At 37.6% G+C, this 14,363-nt stretch overlaps 1 pseudogene; it reads right to left on the minus strand.

Moving 5' to 3' along the window:
* Positions 1-936: 936 nt before the first annotated feature.
* LOC116599145 lies at positions 937-1,486 on the minus strand (annotated as a pseudogene).
* Between the last annotated feature and the right edge of the window lie 12,877 nt (positions 1,487-14,363).

A 14,363-nucleotide genomic window follows, 5' to 3' on the forward strand; every position in this document is an offset into this window, starting at 1 on the left:
CTACTAAACTCAACTTAGAAATGTTTCTAAAGAAAGATAAAGCTTGGTGTTAATATTGCTCATACTTTCCATGCAAGGAAAACTTTTCCTGCGTAGGAATGGTAATTTTATTTCTGCCCTTAAAATGAGAAATAGGTCAACCTACTTACTTATTGCATTTCTTAAATCATCTTCTGGGGTTTTGGCAGTTTAAGGCTTATAGGTCTTTTCTTGGCTATCTTCCTCTAAATCTCTTAAGGGATCATAGATATTCTATGCACATCCAATCAAATATTTATTAAAGAATATATAATATAACTGTAAATTTATTGTAACATTTTTCTTCTAAGGAGTTCAGAACCTTATGGCATAAATTACCTCATTTATCTTCATATACATTCCCAAGGGAAGAGCTTGGTAGTATTACCAGGTCAGATTAAAAATCAATGGGCAAGTGTAAGCCAGTTGTTCAGTTAGTCAGTCTATCATCGGGATTGACGGAGTTTTCACTCTTTTCAGGTAACTCTGCTGGAAGCAGTAACCATGCTGTGTTCTGGGGAGCAACATGTCAGAACAAGGCTAGTCTGGATGAAAACCTGAAGTGGCTCAGGGGGCCTCAGTTCACGTTTCTCTGGTCATCTGCCTATTTGCCCAGCCAGTGATGAAACAGTAACATAGGTCCTTGTCTCCGTTTGAGAAGTGATCAGCCATTGTTTTGTCACACCGCCTCATGCTTCAAGGCTCAGATGAATTATTTTATCTGTAAGACTTTTTTAAAAAAAATCCCAGAATGTATTTATTTAATATTATTTATCACAACGGCTCAACTGGAAACTTGATTAAAAAAACAAAATCACAAACAAAATTGACAACACAACTTAAAATACAGTCATATAGAAATAAAGGAAAGGACAGATCATGTAAGGAAAAAGCTAAAAAGACAACACAAGGGATGAGTCAGGGTTCTTGGCTGGAGACCTGCTTTGAGTTTGTTTCTTGCAGATACTTTTTAAAGGTTATGGGTTTTTTTTTTTGTTTTGGTTTTGGTTTTTGTTTCCAGAGCTCAGTAGCATGTGTGTTCAAAGGATTGTGAATGTTGGGCTCTTCTAGCAGGCTCCGGATGGATAGCAGGATGGTGCTGACATACACAGGGTGGACCACCTATCCTCCGGAATGTCCAGGCAGATGTCACCCTGGGTGTGGATGTTGGGATCATAGCAGATGTGAGGAATTGTACCAGGGATTTGTTTTAAGGGTAGCCACTGGGGAACTCCAGGGAGAGCTTATACCTCAGATCTTCCTATATTGTGCCTGCTGTTCTATGGATGGTCCCTGCATTTGAAAAGATTGTCTGATTTAGGGAAGACAGAAATTCCTTTGTTACCAGGCATCATCAGCTCCTGCTGTAACCTCTTGCCCATGGAGCGGGCAGTGCTCCAGCTGCCTTGGCTCCTTTGCGGGTGGTGACAACGCTGGTGGAGGCTGGGTCTAAATTCTGGGAAGCCATCTGGGAGGTGCTGGCAGGGACACAAGAGCTTGGGGAGCATGACTGCAACTATAGGGCTGCAGGCCCTCATGTCCACTGGTAAGGCTTTTATTTCTTCTCGGCAGAGTTACTCATGTGTCTAGACTTATGACAATTCGATGTAGTGAATATTTCCAATACAGTATATTGAATGAATGAATGTATTTTGTGTGCATCTTCTCCAAAAGATCAAGAGCTTTACAGGCCAAGAACTATGTTCTGAGTCCTCAGCACAGATCACAAAGCCTGGCACACAATAGACAATTAGAATCAGTTTGTTTGTTTATTTATTTATTTATTATTACAGAGAGAGATCACAAGTAGGCAGAGAGGCAGGCAGAGGGAGAGGGGGAAGCAGGATTCCTGCTGAGCAGAGAGCCCAGTATGGGGCTTGATCCCAGGACCCTGAGATCATGACTCAAGCCGAAGGGAGAGGCTTAACCCACTGAGCCACCCAGGCACCCTAGAATCAGTTTAGTAAATAACACAGGGAACTAGAATGCATATTTAATGTATGGAGATCAGACTACAAACCTATTGCCTCTAGTTGCTGTTAAAGCACATTCATCTGTGGGTTGATTTTCTGCTTCAAATGGCATCCTTCAAATTTTTTTTTTTTTTGAGCCTTACTTTTACCTTCTATAAAAAGGGGAGGATGATACTTATTTTTCTTTATAGGATGCTGTGGGAAGCAAATAGAATAAAGTGTATGTATTAGTTTTCTAGGGCTGCTATAACAAAATACCACAGCCTGCAGGATCAAACAGCAGAAATTTATTTCCTCTTGTTCTGGAGACAAGAATTCTACAATCAAGGTGTCAACAGAGTTGATTTCTTCTAAAATATCTCTCACTGGCTTTTAAGTGGCCATTCCCTCTATTTGTCTTCCCATGGTCTTTTTTCTGTGCATGTCTGTCCCCTTATCTCCTCTTCGTATAAACACATGAGTCATATTAGGTTAGCGCCTACACTTACAACCTCATTTTACCTTCATTACCTCTGTAAAGACTCTTTCCCTAAATACTGTCACATTTTGAAGTACTAGAGGATAGGACTTCAACATACAAATTTTATGGGGACACAATTCAGCCCAAAATATTATATAAAAGGTCCAATATGATACCTGCATGTAGCTGTCATTTTATTCATGGAATTATTATTACTATCACTTTTAGTCAAAGATTTCCAATAGATCACAAAATGGCTTTACTTGTTCCTATTAAATAGCTCCTATGGTCTCTTGCTCAGCTTGCTTGAAAAGAAAAATGTGTAGACAGGGCACAAGCAATTCTAGCATGAAAGATGGAGAAAGATGAAGAATTATCTTGAAGGAAGTACTCTTCTGAGCTCATTTACAGATTTAGCAAGAGCTCATCATAACTGGAAAAAGCAGATGACCGATCCAAAGAAGGTGATGCTATGAATGGTGGCAAATATTTTAAGAAGAAAAATGAAAGCACGTGGAGGTCTACTTGGCATTCAGGAGAAGGGACAGTGCGTCGGCTGCCAAGCATGAAAGGTATTAAAAAGGAACATTTTCATGAAAACCTAGCAGTCAAATTTGATGGGAAAAGAGTCATTAGCCACATGTCAACCTTGTGATGAGCTTCAAAGCCATCTTTCATGCCGTCATCTTCCCTTCCATCCCCCTTGTCCTCTCTCTCTTATCTCTGTTCCTCTATTTTTCTTTTACTTTCTTCCACAAGAACAAATCGAATCCTTGTTACACAACAGACGTTGTCAGAGTACAGTGGTATATATGGAGGTAAATAATATCCTCAAGGCAATTAATGTACAGATATAAATAGGCAGTTCTTATTATTTGTGGTGGTTATACAAAGCCATCATAAACACTGAAGTAGTGACTATGAACTGTTGTTCCCAAGGGAAATGCACACCACACACCCGCGCATCCCTGCAGGCACATGGCACATAAATTGTCACCTTAAATCCTAGAAATAACTCAGGCTGGTATGTTCTATTTTCTTAACCTTTCAAAAGAGAAAACAGGGTACAGAACTCTTAAGTTACTTGCTTGAGGCCATCCTACTAACAGATACTATAGATCATTGGAATTTAAACCCCATCCATCCAGAGCTGGAGTTTCATATACTACAGTACACTTCTTCCTACCATCTCCATTTTCTGGTCATATAAATATATAGATATATATACATATATCTATATATTTATATTATATATACATATTTATATATTATAGAAAGAAGGAGAAGAGATGACCATATATATCCATGTATATGGATATGTATATTTATACATCTCTTTATATATAATTATATATACATAGATGATACATATGGTGTACTTTTATATCTGTCTGTATATCAGATAGATAAATGATTAAGTACCAATGTAAAGATTGATGAGTAAAGTTAATTACAGCTAAAAGATCTATACGATTCAGGGGTTTTATTGAAAATATTTCCAGCATTTTACACAGAAGAGTGATTATCCATAACTCCATATGTAAGATGTCTCTCTTTTTAGGTGCCAAGAACAATTCTAGACTTTAAGTAAAAATTACTCTTTATAATAATCTTATAAAAGTGACCATACACTCTTCATTGTAATAACAGAAAAGTGGAACTCAGAAAAGTCAACTTGTTAGAGACTGCACAGCCAGTAAATGGTAGAGTTGAGATTTGGACCTAGAATCCAGTAATCTAGACTAATGCCCCTCCTGATCTCCCATAAGCAGATGTAGAATAGCACCTTCCTTGCTGAGATCTCTTCCTCTTGCCTCTGACTCGAACATCCTCAACCTGAAAAAACAAGGAATGGCAGTTAGAGAAACCAGAATTTGAAGAGGACAAAATGAGCGTTCTTAGGAAGGTAATAGCAGAGAATGAGTGCTAGGTAGGCATCTAAGTGTGTCCACGTAGATATTCATCTCAAAGGAGAGAGGGCTTACAGAGAAGGTATTTCTGAGAGAAGTGTTTTGAAAGACAAAGGAAATTCAGTTAGTCAATTGGTCAATAAAAAAAGACATGACCAGCAGGTAGAACAATTAAAGCAAGAAGGCAAGGAATGAGACAGTCTTCACCGAAACTTTAGGGCCGTGGGTGTGGGAGAGCATGTACAACTGGCTGTTCTTGGCTCAGTAGGAGTCTGAGAGTGAGGTGACACCAAAACAAATGTGGTCAGTGTAGAGAAAGCTAGTGGATGAAAATGGATTTTGAATATGGGTTAGGACACTAGGTTTGGATATTTTCTGAAGCAATAAATTACATTATTATTTAAATATTTAAGGAAGAAAACTAAGTTTCAATAGCCAGCGTTTAAATGGTTTACCTGAGGAATTCTTATTAAGAAGTTTGGGAGGGATGCCTGGGTGGCTCATTTGGTTAAGCATTTGCCTTTGGCTCAATCATGATCCCAGAGTCCTGAGATCTGGGATCAAGTCCTGCACTGGGATCCTTGCTCCTTGGGGAGCCTGCTTCTCTCTCTGCCTGCTGCTCCCTCTGTTTTTGCGCTCTCTCTCTGACCAAAAGGGGGAAAAAAAAAAAAAAACAGTTTGGGAAGATAAGATAAAAACAGAGAGAAGGGCCAAACCATAAGAGACTCTTAACTATAGCAGACAAACTGAGGTTTGCTGAGGGGTGGTGGGTAGGGTAGGGGGATGGGGTAACTGGGTGATGGGCATTAAGGAGGGCATTTGATGTAATTTGAGCACTGGGTATTATATTCATTTGATGAATCACTGAACTCTAGCCCTGAAAACTAATAGTAGACTGTGTATTAACTAAATTGAATTTAAAGAAAAATTTTAAAAATTAAAAATATGGGAGACAGTGCAGTGTAGATCCCAGAACTCTGACTCTAGATCTCAAATTCTATTATAGAGGGGTGCCTGGGTGGCTCAGTGGGTTAAACTCTCTGCCTTCGGCTCAGGTCATGATCCCAGGCTCAGGTCTTGATCCTGGGATCAAGCCCCGCATCTGGCTCTCTGCTCAGCAAGGAGCCTGCTTCCCCTCTTCTCTCTGTCTGCATCTCTGCCTACCTGTGATCTCTGTCTGTCAAATAAATAAATAAAATCCCTGAGGGGAAAAAATTTCATTATAGAATATGTTCAGTAATAATAATAATAATAGATTCTTACTTTAATAAAGAATAAAGAAAGATTTATGACCTAACTCTTTGTGTTAACTGCAAAAATTAAAGTTTTTACCAGGATCTGTTGCCTGGAAATTATATCTGTTATTTCCATAACTGCTTTGCAATGCCATTAATAGGGAAGAAATTAGTAAAATAAAATAACATAGAGTATAACAAAAGCTTCGATTTTCATAAAGCTGGGATTGAAACATTTTTTCACCTGAAAATATAATGTTAGTTCTCCTGGGACTATCTCTGCATTGTCATTACTGTGTTGTCTTGTTTTGGTTTCATTTTCCCATTTCTCAGTCACAGTGAAATTCTTTTAACAATATTTAATAAGAAAAGACATTCCCAGACCTTAAACAACACACATGCAAAAGCCCAGACAAGTAAACCTCAGGGACACATGGACACATGTATTGCACTGAGTAGGGAAAATTTTTTTTTTTTAAGATCTTATTTATTTGTCAGAGAGAGAGAGAGCGCGCGCATACACAAACAGGACGAGTGGCAGGCAGAGGGAGAAGCAGATTCCCAGCTGAGCAGGGAGCCCAATGTGGGGCTCAATCCTTGGGATCATGACCAGAGCCCAAGGCAGACCCTTAACCGACTGAGCCACTCAGATGTCCCTGAGTAGGGGAAGTTTTAACATGTCAAAATGACATATCTGAGGTTAGGATGGAGAAAGTCCTACACTCTCTTGCAGTCTCACCTGGATCATCCGTCTGTATATGATCACCCCGCAACATTTAGAGCTCTGTGCTGAGCTGCGGGGATCAGCTGGCTAATCGCTCCTAGAATCACAGCTGCTTGTTTGGAACAGGAATTCTCTCTGGTATAAATATTAGTAGAAATGACTGTGAATAAATCAAGGGGAATTAACAAACAGAGTTTCGTCCAGAAATGTGTCCATTGCTTTATTGCTTTCATTATTTAAATGGTGACCTTTTGGCAGAATATTGTTTAATAAATAAGTCAGTGTTTGAAGACATATATGGTATATAGTGAGGCAAGCCAGGCTGTCTTTCAAATAACTGAAGAGTTAGGTGCAAATTTCCTTGTATTTATATATTTATGTATGTTTTATATTGTTAAAAACAGCCTGGATGTTAAGAAAAATGACTGGGTTTGAATTTTGACTTGCTGTTTGCTGGTTGTGTGACATTTGACCTCAAATCTCAAGCCTGTTTCTTGAACTATAAAAGGGAAGCACCAGTGCCTACTTCAAACTATAAAGAATGTATGGGGCTATATATCACTTTAAACTTACTGCTGGTTATACTTGCTTTCAACTACCCTAGTAACAACAAAAATATGTTATTGTCACAAAGTGCAACATTTATATAGTCAAATTTAAAGTATTTGATGCCTGGATTTAGAAACACGCACTTGAAGTATACCACACCCACAAAATTCAGCATGCTGAAGTTTTAGATCAGAAGTAAACATATGTGTACTAGATTTTTTTTTAAATGAATAGATTTATTTTTAGAGCTCTTCTGGGTTTATAGAAAATTGGGCAGCTCCCCACGATTTTCTCTATTATTAAAATTCCACATGGGGTAGTACATTTGTTACAATTGATGAACCAAGACTGATAACACTGTTGTTAACTAAAATCAGTAGTTTATACTTGGGGTTCTGTCTTGGTAGTGTGGAAAGATAGACTCTGGCTGTTGTGGGTCACTGAAAGTCAGGGTGAACCAGAGTTTGCCTGTAACTCTCTGACTTACCTTACTGCCAGATCAAATGTTATCCAGGGGATATGATGCAAACTCAAACTCTCAGACAGCTAACGAGTAGTATTACATCTGTAGGTGTAAAAGTAATGAGGAGAAATAATTTCCTCTCCTGAAATATTTTCATGCCTTAATATTTCATTTAATTAACATTGACTCAATACTTACTATATGTCTGGCACACTCCTTGTCATGGAAGAGATAAGAACTGAAGAGCAATTGGTTCATTACCTACAGGAGATCAAAAAACGTTGGTTGGACACACAAATAAACAGAGTATTACAAAGTATTAAAACAGTGGCAGAGATAGGATGTGCCTAGGATATTAGGAGCACGCAAAAGTGGGGAAGCTGAGTGCTGCTGGGAGAGAGGAGGAATCGTTTTCTTCCTCTTCATCGTTTTCCTCTATTTCTTCCCCTCTTTATCCCTTCCCCTTTCTTTTTCTCTCCCTCTCCCTTTTCTCCTCCTCCTCTTCCTTCTTCTTCTTCTCCTGTACTCTGTGGGTCTTCCTGAGTTCCAATGATGTAATTTTGAGGACTGGGTAGCCTTTGATGTTTCCCTAGTCTGCAGTAAACAATCCTTTTTATGATTTGCCCGCTGCCTAAATCCCATTTCTTTTCCCAAATCCTACTTGCCTTGCAGCTTTAGTTGCCAGCCTGAATCGTTTTTGTTTCTCTACCCAAAGTAAAATCTCTTTTGAGGACAACCATGTGCTGCACACATTGTATCTTCAGTGCCCCACAGAGGGCCGTGGCCTTAGCGAGCGCTCAATAAATGGGGATGAACATAGCGCGTTATGTTAAAATGTTACTGAATTTATGACTATGTCCACAAAAGTTAACTGAATTAACTAATTCTACTTAATTGCAAGCAGGATAGTATTTCAAATAAAGTAGAGCCCTATTGTCATCATAAAGAATCTGCAAAACTCATCCCTTTAAGCTTTTCAGAAGCAGTGGAAGATGAAAGTTTTACAGAAGGAAAAAGAGTCAATACGTGCATATACACTGCATTCTGAGAACATTCCTTGGAACATAATGCCCACATTAGGTAAAAGCTTACTTCCCAATGACCCTATCTAATAATAGGAAAACGAATGTTCAGGGTAATGAGAGAACTGGGCTCTAGTCCTAAGGTCACCATCAGACAGTTGTATAACCATAAGCAGGTTGCCTAACCTCTGGATGTGAGTTCTCTTCTCAATACTATTAAGGATTCTTGGGCACCTGGGTGGCTCTGTCAGTTAAGTGTCTGCCTCTGGCTCAGGTCATGATCCCAGGGTCCTGAGTTGTAGTCCCATGTTGGGCTCGCTGCTCCGCGGGGAGTCTGCTTCTTTCTCTCTCTCCCTCTGCTCCTTTACGCCTCCTCCCTTCTCTCTCAAATTAATAATAATAATAATAATAATAATAATAATAATAATAATAAATACTACTAGGGATTCATTCAGTGTTCTCTACAGTTATTTTCCACTTTAAAGGGGGGGGGGAAACATGGTTAGAGTATTGTCTTCCCAAAAGCTTTCCAAAGTATCTAAATAATTGAGGCAAAGAAAATCAGTTTCTTTAGATTCTTGGAAATTAAATCAGTTATTCAGTTACTACCTTGTATTGTTGAACCATTCTATACATTTTAAGAGAGATTAAAGCAGGCAGATTAAGAGAAGATTAAAGCATTTACTGCCCTAACCTAATGTTAGGGAATATTTGGTCCCTCTCTTGAACCTGAACTTGCATCTTGAAAGCAGCGCAAGTGTAGGATATTTAAGATATACAAGAGATACCTTCCTGTTGCCCATGACTGTCCTTCTATGAGAGTTGATACTGGACCAGGTTCTTTCCCTGTTCAGAATTCTTTGATGACTCTTCCTTTATAATTGTGCTTTGCAAGCAATGCTATATAATGTCCAGGTGAGGTCTTCCTCTATATGAAAATAAATAAACTGATTATCCTTATTTAGATAAGTTTGGGGGATTCTGTATATCTCTGGGAGTGTCTCAATGTACACTAACTTATGAGAGGTTTTGCGAAGTCCTGTAATTGGGAAATCTGCATTATTTCCCAATATCTTCCCTTTCCTACTTCCTCCTTACCATCAGAACTCTGGCAATGTCTCTCCATAAAATACTCATCTTCTGCTACTTCCTTTTCCCTAGGAGTTGGCTAAGTAAGCCAGTCCTGACTAATGAAATTCAAGCATAATTTGTGGGTAGGGCTTCTAGACAGACTACTACCGAAAGGAGAACTTCCTCTGTTGGCCTGCTCCCTCCATTTTCTTTATTTCTTTTTCCTGTTTTAGACACAGACATGACACATAAACAGTCATTTTGTGACCATGAACATGCAATTGAATTGTCGGGATGGTAGAACAGAAAGATAGAAGGGTCCTGGGTCCTTGCACAACTCCTCCAGCCCACAGTTCTACCTCTGGACCTCTTGTTAGATCAGAAAAATAGGCCACTTATATAAGCCTCTATTTGTCAGGCAGTCTTATTATTTGTGATAAAATAATTCCTAAAGGTTACAACAGAAATTTATTACTTTTAAACTCGAAATAAGATTTCCTGGAAACACTTTCAGTGATGCTGCCTATAGCCTATATTATGCTGCCTTTTTTTTTTTTTTTAAATCACTGCTGTAACAAATTAACAAGAATTTAGAGGCTTAAAGTAACAGTCATTTATTATCTGAAGGGAAGGAATCTGTCATGGGCCTTAGGGGCTAAAATCAAGGCAGAAGCAGGGCTGCATTGCATTCTGGAAGCTTCAAGAGAGAATTTGTGATTTTTTGTCCTTCCTAGCTCTTAGAGTCCACTTGCTTCCTTGGCTCCTTGTCCCTTCCTCCCACTTCAAAGCCAGCAATGTTGAGTCCCCCTCATTCTCCTTCTAGTTCTATATCTCGATCTCCCTGAGCACATTTGGGGAAGGTTTTCAACTTTTATTTTTTTAAGATTTTATTTATTTATTTGAGAGAGAATGTCAGTGGGAGAGAGAGAGAGAGAGAGAGATCACAAGTGCTGTGGGGAGGAGTAGAGAGAGCAGGGAGCCTGATGCGGGACTTGATCCCAGGACTCCCTGGCATCATGACCTGAGCAGAAGGCAGACTTACCCAACTGAGAGAACCAGGCACCCCAGAAGGTTTTCAGCTTTTAGGAATTTAGGAATTGGATTAGAACACTCTGGATATTCCAGGATAATTTCACCATCTCAAAATCTGTAAATTTATCACATCTTCAAAATCCCTTTTGCCATGTAAGGTAACTTTCTCAGTTTCTAGGGGTTTGGACATGAATATCCTTGGAGGCCATTATTCTGCCTACCATAACACTCCAGAGGATAAAGCTCAAACTCCTTAGTGCCAGTCTTTTATGATCTGATTTTTTTTTCTAAGATTTTATTTTTATTTATTTGACAGACAGAGATCACAAGTAGGCAGAGAAGCCGGAAGAGACAGAGGAAGGGAAGCAGGCTCCCTGCCGAGCAGAGATCCGGATGCGGGGCTCAATTTCAGGACCCTGGGATCATGACCTGAGCAGAAGGCAGAGGTTTTAACCCACTGAGCCACCCAGGCACCCCAGTGACGTGATTTTAATGTCACTCTTCTAGTCACCATTTTCTCCCCACTATTCATTTCTCTTTTCTATTTTTTCAATTATATAGATCAAACACCAGATACAGACAAATTTTGGGGGGGGGGAGTGTTTTATGACTTAAACCCATCCCTTTTTCAGGTCCTGGGCCAAGCATCCAAAAGGAGGTCCACCTACCTGAATAGTTAAAAATAGTTTTTAAAAAGTGCATGTATCTAAATAGTTAAAAACTGCAAATTGATTATCAAACTGTTAAGTAGATCCTATCTTCTTTCTTTGACAAAAATAATTTGATAATGTTTTTGAAGTCTCAATTCAATTTTGGAATTCTCTTCTGGCCTCAGAGTTCTACCCCAGAATGTAGTAACACAAAGAAAAATTACCCTAAACCCTCATTCTTTGTCCATGTTTTGAATCCTACACATTTGAACAACCCAGTCCACTAAACCAATCTCTAACCAAGCCCCTCACTGAAAACTAACCCTTAGCTATCATTCAGTAATACTTAAAATAATGTGATACGGTCTACACTCAGAAGAATGAAGGTGGAATAAAGGACTGTATTTAGGAACTCCACTGACCTCTGCACCCAGAGCATGGCCTAAAACATGAGGTTTGAGCTTTGGGTGGCAAGTAGTGTGACCTGAGGAAAGATGAGGTTGGCCCTCTAGAGTTCAGAATTTAGGACACAAGTTCTTCTTTCCCATATATAAGTGAAATACTGCTTATTTGTCTAGTTTAGAATTCTAGTCCTCATTTTTATGTTAATATTCTCTGATTGATTTCTGAAGATCCACCTAATTTTTTAAACATTTTATGAGAACTTTGGTAATTTTCCTTCCTCATCCTAATTATAAAACATTTCTTGCCTTTCAGAACTTCAAAAAGACCCCTCTGTTTTTAGTAATAATAATAATAATAATGGCATTAAAATAGCATATATATGGAATGTAATATATATGAATATATAATGTAATTATATTTGTAGTATTATATAAAATAACACCCTAATATTTATTGAGGATATTTCATGTGTCATGTACTCTGCTTTCCAAGCTTTAGATATTTTCTAATTTACAACTAGAATCAATTAGTGCATTTTTTAGTTACTTACATGTCTCTTGAGCTTAGGGACTGCATTACACTCCTTTTTGTACCTGTAGTAGCTAGGAAGTACTTAGCACAGAATAAATTTTAGATAAATGTTTGCAAAATGAATGTATGGTTGCTTGGAGCTTTATTTTTGAATGTTGTCAGTCTTCAAATTCCTTATTCCTTTTTCTCACTCTGGATATGACCAATTTGTTCTGCTAAACTGGGTACAGTAGATTCTTTAATGATACAGTGAACAGCATGTTAAATGACTACAGATGTTTTTAACTTGTGACCATTTTAAAGATAGTATTGAAGGGCCTGGAATTTGGACTGCAGGGTAAAAATGATGAGCTTTGACAGGAAGGATAACACTGAGAATGTTAGGAGCATAGTTAATTTTTCCAGTTATTAGGTTGACATGTTTATTTTGCAAAATAAGTTAAATGTTCTCATGCTGGAGGGCCAAGTTTATAGAGAGTTAATATGCAGTGGAACAACCACTTATAAGAGATTTCAAGAGCTATCTTTTAAAATATTGAATACATAATAATTTGTCCCTGTTCTAATGTGTCTGGGTATATTTAGTATTCACCTTACCTATCAGAAAATATCACATACATTCTCCCTTGAGCTAAACAGAGATTCTTATAAATTTTATGTTCTAATGAGTTAATAATACACTGGAATGAGTTATAGCCTTCATCCTAGCAAATTTGTAAAAAGGTCTTTTGGAGATTAAAAAATCAACTTTATTTATGTGCTTCACTAACATGAATAATGTATCAGTTTAGCCTAAGCTCAATAAGTCAACTCAAACATTTATAAATAAAAATAAATAAATAAATAAAAATGTAAAATATTTAAAAAGAATTAATTTCCAAGAGATTTGTATAAAATGTATTTAGTTCAGATTCTTTACATATACCTATACGTACATATACATAAATGAAAAAAAAGAATACTGAATGCTCCTCTGGTATAAAGCATCTCTGAATTTTCTTTAGAAAATAATGTTTTGTTCTATAAAGTTGTCAACAGAAAGCTTCTCAGATAGATGGAATCTGAGAAGCAGAAACAAACCAAATGGATTAAAGAGATGTATGTACAAGGAGACTATAAGAAAAATGAGCTTAAATACAGTATATCTTTAAAACATTTAGGTGTGACAATAGAAATAATAGATGGGTAAAATTATTATCTAAAACAATCAGATATCTTTTACCCCAGTTGCAACAGAAAAAGGACCGCACACTTTTACATATATGTTACTTACAGTTGAGAGGTAGGGTCATCATCCCATAGTCACCTTAATGTTCCAGTGGAATGTGAATTGTCTCTAAAATGAGACAGACCTGGGGGGCCTGGGTGGCTCAGTGGGTTAAAGCCTGTAGTTCCCCCATTAATTATATATTTCTCACATTCTGTTTTGTATGATATTTATTTGTGGACAAGACCTAACTTACCCATGCCATCTCCTCTCCTTCAAAGTGAATCCATATCTCATTCATTGGTACATTGATTCAGCATAGCACAACACTTATTATAACTTTCTCAATTTACAGTTGACCTTCACAGGTGTTACCTCATTAAATCCTCATAATAACCTTTTGAGAGATGGCTTACTCATTGCTCCCTATCTCTAAATAAAGAAATCGAGTTACAGAAAGATTAAATGACTAATAAATGAAAAATCCAGGACATGGACATAGGACTAATGTCTAATAGAAATGTTGGCAGTGATAGGAATATTCTGTATCTGCACTATCCAACAATTTAACCACTACCCACATGTGGCTATGAAGCACTTGAAATGTGGCTAGGGCAATTGAAGAAAGGAATCTTAAATTTCTAATTAATTTGAATTATTTAATTTGAATTAAATAGCCACATGTAGCTAGGGGCTACTATATTGAATGACTCTATATTATGATACCTATCATTGTTGCTCAATCAGTAGGTGTCAAATAGCCACATGTAGCTAGGGGCTACTATATTGAATGACTCTATATTATGATACCTATCATTGTTGCTCAATCAGTAGGTGTCAAATAAGCAGGAGAGATTGGAAATTGATTCCATCATTATGTTATTCACAGGTGATATTATATTCTATTTCAGTTATAACTTTGAGGGGTGTTTTTGGTCACAGGATTGAATAAAACCAATATAATTTTTTTCCTACTACATTTTGCCAAAAAATATGTTCTATGATAGTGACTTTGTAAATGAAGACAGACATTCTTTAAGCTTTAGAAGTGTTGTAGCAACAACTTATTATGTTTGAAATTGTTTTTATTAAAACGCCTGGGTGGCTCAGTGG

This window comes from Mustela erminea, chromosome 9 (genome assembly GCF_009829155.1).
Source record: "Mustela erminea isolate mMusErm1 chromosome 9, mMusErm1.Pri, whole genome shotgun sequence".
Taxonomy (NCBI): Eukaryota; Metazoa; Chordata; class Mammalia; order Carnivora; family Mustelidae; genus Mustela; species Mustela erminea.